This window comes from Nerophis lumbriciformis, linkage group LG23, assembly GCF_033978685.3.
Source record: "Nerophis lumbriciformis linkage group LG23, RoL_Nlum_v2.1, whole genome shotgun sequence".
In the NCBI taxonomy this organism is placed as follows: domain Eukaryota; kingdom Metazoa; phylum Chordata; class Actinopteri; order Syngnathiformes; family Syngnathidae; genus Nerophis; species Nerophis lumbriciformis.
In genome coordinates this window covers 2,793,589-2,799,588 of record NC_084570.2, presented here as the reverse complement: position 1 = coordinate 2,799,588, position 6,000 = coordinate 2,793,589, and positions in this window count along the sequence as shown.

Genomic DNA, 6,000 nt, shown 5'->3' with positions numbered 1-6,000 from the left:
CTTTAATAATATATTAAAACCAGCGTGATGTGGGCGCGCATGGAATCGTATATCAACATGGACGGAGCTGCGTGAAAAAAGCCACCCGGCCTCTTCGCGTAAACTTAAACTTACCTTAACCACTCGCTCATCTTTTCTTCATCCATCCCTTCGAGTTAGCTTTTATGATGACGCCGGCTGGAAAGGTCTCTTTTGGCAAGGTCTTCCTTTTGAATATCACCATGGGTGGAAGTTTCTGGCCATTAGCATGGCAAGCTAGAACCACAGTGAAGGATGACTTCTCATTCCCTGTGGTGCGAATATTCACCGTACGTGCTCCCGTTGTATCCACAGTGCGGTTCACAGGAATATCAAAAGTCAGTGGAACCTCGTCCATGTTGATAATGTTCTCTGGCCGGATCTTTTTTTCAGCTATCTTGTTTTTACAATATGCACGGAAAGTAGCCAGCTTTTCTTGAAAGTCTTTAGGCAGTTGCTGTGAAATAGTAATCCGTGTGCGGATGGAGAGATTGCGTCTTTTCATGAACCTCGATCCCTGTCGCTTAGTAGGAGCCATTTTGTGGTCTTTACAGATGTAAACACACAAAGGAAATGAAACGTACGGTAATATCCGCGCGCTTTTTCTTCTTCTACGCGGGCGGGTGGTTGCTTACAGTAGAAGAAGAAGCGCTTCCTGTTCTATGGGGGCGGGTGCTTACCTTGGCGGTTGCTTGCGTAGAAGAAGAAGCACTTCCTCTTCTACGGGGAAAAAAGATGGCGGCTGTTTACCGTAGTTGCGAGACCGAACTTTATGAAAATGAATCTTAATATTAATCCATATATAAAGCGCACCGGGTTAAAAGCCGTAAATTGAGTAAATTTGTGGTTTTTAGGTGCGGCTAATAGTGCGGAAAATACGGTAGACCTTTTTGCTCAATATGTTGAAAAATAGTCTTAAATGAAGTAAATGCTAGTGCCATTATCTTGACATAATGATATGCGCTCGGCATTACATTTCTTGAAATCAGCAAATTTATTCTAAAAACTAATTTATTGTTCTTAATGGAAAGGCAACAAGGCAACCGCTTGTTACTCTACTAGCCGCTCAGGCAAATCATATTGTCTAAACCAGTGTTTTTCAACCTTTTTTGAGCTAAGGCACATTTTTCGCGTTGAGAAAATCCGGAGGCACACCACCAGCAGAAATCATTAAAAAACGAAACTCAGTTGACAGTAAAAAGTCATTGCCACAATTGTTGGATATGACTTTAAACCATAACCAACTATGTATCAATATAGTTCTTGTGTCAAAGTAGGTGTACTGTCACCACCTGTAACATCACGCCCTGACTTATTTGGACTTTTTTGCTGTTTTCCTGTGTATAGTGTTTTAGTTCTTGTCTTGCGCTCCTATTTTGGTGGCTTTTTCTTTTTTTTTTGGTATTTTCCTGTAGCAGTTTCATGTCTTCCTTTTGAGCGATATTTCCCGCATCTACTTTGTTTTAGCAGTCAAGAATATTTTAGTTGTTTTGATCCTTCTTTGTGGGGACATTGTTGATTGTCATGTCATGTTCGGATGTACATTGAGGACTCCGCAGTAAGTCTTTGCTGTTATCCAGCATTCTGTTTTTGTTTACTTTGTAGCCAGTTCAGTTTTAGTTTTGTTCTGCATAGCCTTCCCTAAGCTTCAATGCCTTTTTCTTAGGGGCACTCAACTTTTGTTTATTTCTGGTTTAAGCATTGGACACATTTTTTACCTGCACGCTGCCTCCCGCTGTTTCCGACATCAAGAAAGCAATTAGCTACCAGCTGCCACCTACTGATATGGAAGAGTATTACACGGTTACTCTGCCGAGCTCTAAACTGCACCGACACTCAACAACAACACATCATTTGCAGACTATAATTACAAGTTTGCAAAAAATATTTTTAACCCAAATAGGTGAAACTAGACAATCTCCCACGGCACACCAGACTGTATCTCACGGCACACTAGTGTGCCGCGGCACAGTCGTTGAAAAACACTGTTCTAAAGATGCAATTTTCCATCGACAACATGACATCATTGCGCCATCGTGCTCTTTCAGTCAATTAGTGCGCATATACACAGCCCGGCCCCCGGCCAAATTTTTTTTAACTGCAATTTTGAAGAATTTATCTGAATGTGCATGAACTATTTCTGTTCAAAATTGTTTGAAATGTCACATTTTAAATGTTTAAATATTAACTGTCAGTTTACTGTACTGTGCCAACTGTACTACTATATGAGTACATATTTGGGGACCGAGTCCCTTTGGGACAGAGGACCCTATTGAATGTCTAGCGTTTTATTGTTATACCGCCGCCTCTTTGAGCTGTAATTTGACCACCTTAACATGCTTCAAAACTCACCAAATTGGACAGACACATCAGAACTGGCAAAAATTGTGATCTAATCAAAAAACAAAAACCCCAAAACTCAAAATTGTGCTCTAGCGCCCCCTAGGAAGAAAACACAGACAAAACTGCCTGTAACTCCCAGTAGGAATGTTATAAGAACATGAAACAAAAACCTCTATGTAGGTCTCACTTAGACATATATTTAATACACTGACAACCCCCAGCAAAAATCAACAGGAAGTTTGCAATTACCCCTTCAAAATAAAAAACGAGTAAAAACAGTCACCTTTTTTCAAACATTATGTCCTCCGAGCGCGTTTGTCATGTCGGCTTCAAATTTGCACAGGAGAGAGATTGAACCCTTTTGATTAAAATTTAAAGAAAGAGTTTTAATTACTGGTCCGGTTTGGATTTTATGAGCCCTCAAAGTCGGTCCCGTCCAGCTTTAATTTCTATTGTTTCATTGAAAATAAAACAGCAAAGTCCATTTGGCTGTCATCTGTTTTAATTATGAGACACAATTTAGTCAAAGTCATGATTTTTTTTTTTCATGCTTAAATTAAAAAATTATTCCTTGAAAAAAAGTAGTTTTATACTTGTGAGTGTTGATGACACAGCTTTGCAACAGTTGATATTCTAGTTTCAAGCATGTTTTACTCAATATAGGTCATCAAATCTCAGCAACAAGCTGTAATATCTTACTGAGATCATTTAGGACCAAAACCCTTAAAACAAGTAAAACACTCTAACATAAAATCTGCTTAGTGAGAAGAATTATCTTATCAGACAGAAAATAAGCAAATATCACCCTTATTTGAGATATTTAATCTTACGTAGATTTCAGTTTTTGCAGTGTAGAAGGTCTTATATTTGCCCATTTGATGTCAGATGAAACAAAAATGTTGCTGTTTTGCAGTGACGTGCAGTCACTTATGGAAAGAAAAAAAATGTAAAAATAAAAAATAAAAATTAAATTGTTATATGTATCCAGTGATTATACTATGAAGTTATTTTCCATTTAACTTTACCAGTTTTAGATTATTTTTATTCAAAATCGCTGAATTTTCACATTTGCCGTTCAAATACTGAGAAGAGACGGTGCGGTGATCAGCAGCCAGTTGAGGCACGTCACTCAGTGCCTCAACATGGATTGCGCAATGACTCGGCTAACTGCTGGCCTGCTGTGCAGATACACCTGCAGACTGCAGGTGTACCTAATTCACAACTCCTCCAACACGAACATTATTGTTTTTGCACTTTTTGGCTTCTTATTAAATAACTTTTGTAACCTATTTTCATGGGCTTTCCTCTTTGTGATGTTAAGTTCCTGTTATGCGCTGTTATACAGTATATGCCTTGAGCTCTTATTTTGAAGGCGCTAAGAGCGGAAGTGATGTCACGTTGCGGAGGTTTTTGAAAGAAGGTAAATAAAGTGGTCCTCGTGTAAACTGGAGCCTCCGTGTTTGTTATTTTGTAGTTTCATACAATATAGGCGACATTTATAAACCCTCGGTTACACTTTTTTAAATAGATTCAATCTTGCACGTGGAAAGTTTAAGTGAGGGCTTTAGTTGCGGTGCATGGACTTAATTTCTAAGTAAAGGTAAGACCATAATAAAGTTTTTTTTAATTAAATGTGCTTTTTTGTGTGCTACAGTTTGTATGTGTAAAGTTAAAGTTAAGTTAAAGTACCAATGATTGTCACACACACACTAGGTGTAATGAAATTTGTCCTCTGCATTTGACCCATCCCCTTGTTCACCCCCTGGGAGGTGAGGGGAGCAGTGGGCAGCAGCGGCGCCGCGCCCGGGAATCATTTTTGGTGATTTAACCCCCAATTCCAAGCCTTGATGCTGAGTGCCAAGCAGGGAAGAATGCTGGTATGAGCTTTTAAACATAACCCGTTAACTGCTGCCAATCAAATGGTGAATAAGATACTCTTTAGGGTTCATATGTTTGTAAATCTGACTGTGATGAAGTCAGTGCCTCACCAGCCATCAACCTCACCGCACGTCACTGCTGTTTCGCCACAATACCCAACAAAATGTTCGGAGGAGAAAAGGTGATTCACCAAACTTCATGAATGTTTTTTATGACCAACAAGTATGTGCTCCAATCACTCTATCACCAAAAAAAAAACAAGAGTTGTAGAAAGACAGCCATGACATGATGTCCTTTACAAGTGTATGTCAACTTTTGATCTAAAATGAGACAACAACAAAAAACGAGCCTGCAGATTTTAACGTAGCGTGGGTGTGCTTATTGTTTTGCTTTTGTGTGTATCTGGTGTGAGGCGGGTGGAGGCACATGTTGTGCTGGCACTTGAGCCCACGCTGGTGATGGCAGTTTGGCGGCATATTATGGCACGGCACCAGCACACACACACATGGCGTGTTAGTGATGTCATTAGAGATGAAGTAAATGTTTCCAATGAAGGAGGCTTGTTGAGGTGCGGGGACAGGCGGGGGAAATACGGACATCGGCGGTGGAGAGGTTGGGTATCAAGGGCAGACAGGCCGCGGGTTTGCTTGTGTGTGTGTGTGTGTGTGTGTGTGTGTGTGTGCCCCCGCGTCTTTGTACTGTCTAATCTAGGCGTCAGCAGCTTTTTGAGGCTTTTGTGCTGACAATAATCACACAGCGCTTCTCTTTTCATTCATCAGCAACAACAAGGAGCGATCACATGTCCTGATGGAGAATACAGCCAGAGAGAAAGGGGGGGGGGGGGGGGCAGTCAAAGTGGCCATCATGTTGCCTGGTTACCGCCGAGCTGGACGGTCAATGCCAGGTAATACAACATATCCCACTTTTTTTTTTTTTCTTTTTTTTTTGTCAAATAATTTATTTCAAATTGCACTGTCGGACGAGTAAATCTGAGGTCAAATCTGTAGCAAGTGTTAATTAAGATAACATAATTTTTTTTTTTTTTCCCATCATAAATAAAACAATATAAGAACGATCAACAATGTTACATTTATACATGCTACAAACACAGCAGTGATTTTGTTTCCCCTCTCCTGCTGTTTAAAATGATTCCGCTTTTCGACCCTCACAAAATTCTCAATAGTACCGTATTTTTCGGAGTATAAGTCGCTCCGGAGTATAAGTCGCACCGGCCGAAAATGCATAATAAAGAAGGGAAAAAAACATACAGGTAAAAGCCAGTAAATTAGAATATTTTGAAAAACTTGATTTATTTCAGTAATTGCATTCAAAAGGTGTAACTTGTACATTATATTTATTCATTGCACACAGACTGATGCATTCAAATGTTTATTTCATTTAATTTTGATGATTTGAAGTGGCAACAAATGAAAATCCAAAATTCCGTGTGTCACAAAATTAGAATATTACTTAAGGCTAATACAAAAAAGGGATTTTTAGAAATGTTGGCCAACTGAAAAGTATGAAAATGAAAAATATGAGCATGTACAATACTCAATACTTGGTTGGAGCTCCTTTTGCCTCAATTACTGCGTTAATGCGGCGTGGCATGGAGTCGATGAGTTTCTGGCACTGCTCAGGTGTTATGAGAGCCCAGGTTGCTCTGATAGTGGCCTTCAACTCTTCTGCGTTTTTGGGTCTGGCATTCTGCATCTTCCTTTTCACAATACCCCACAGATTTTCTATGGGGCTAAGGTCAGG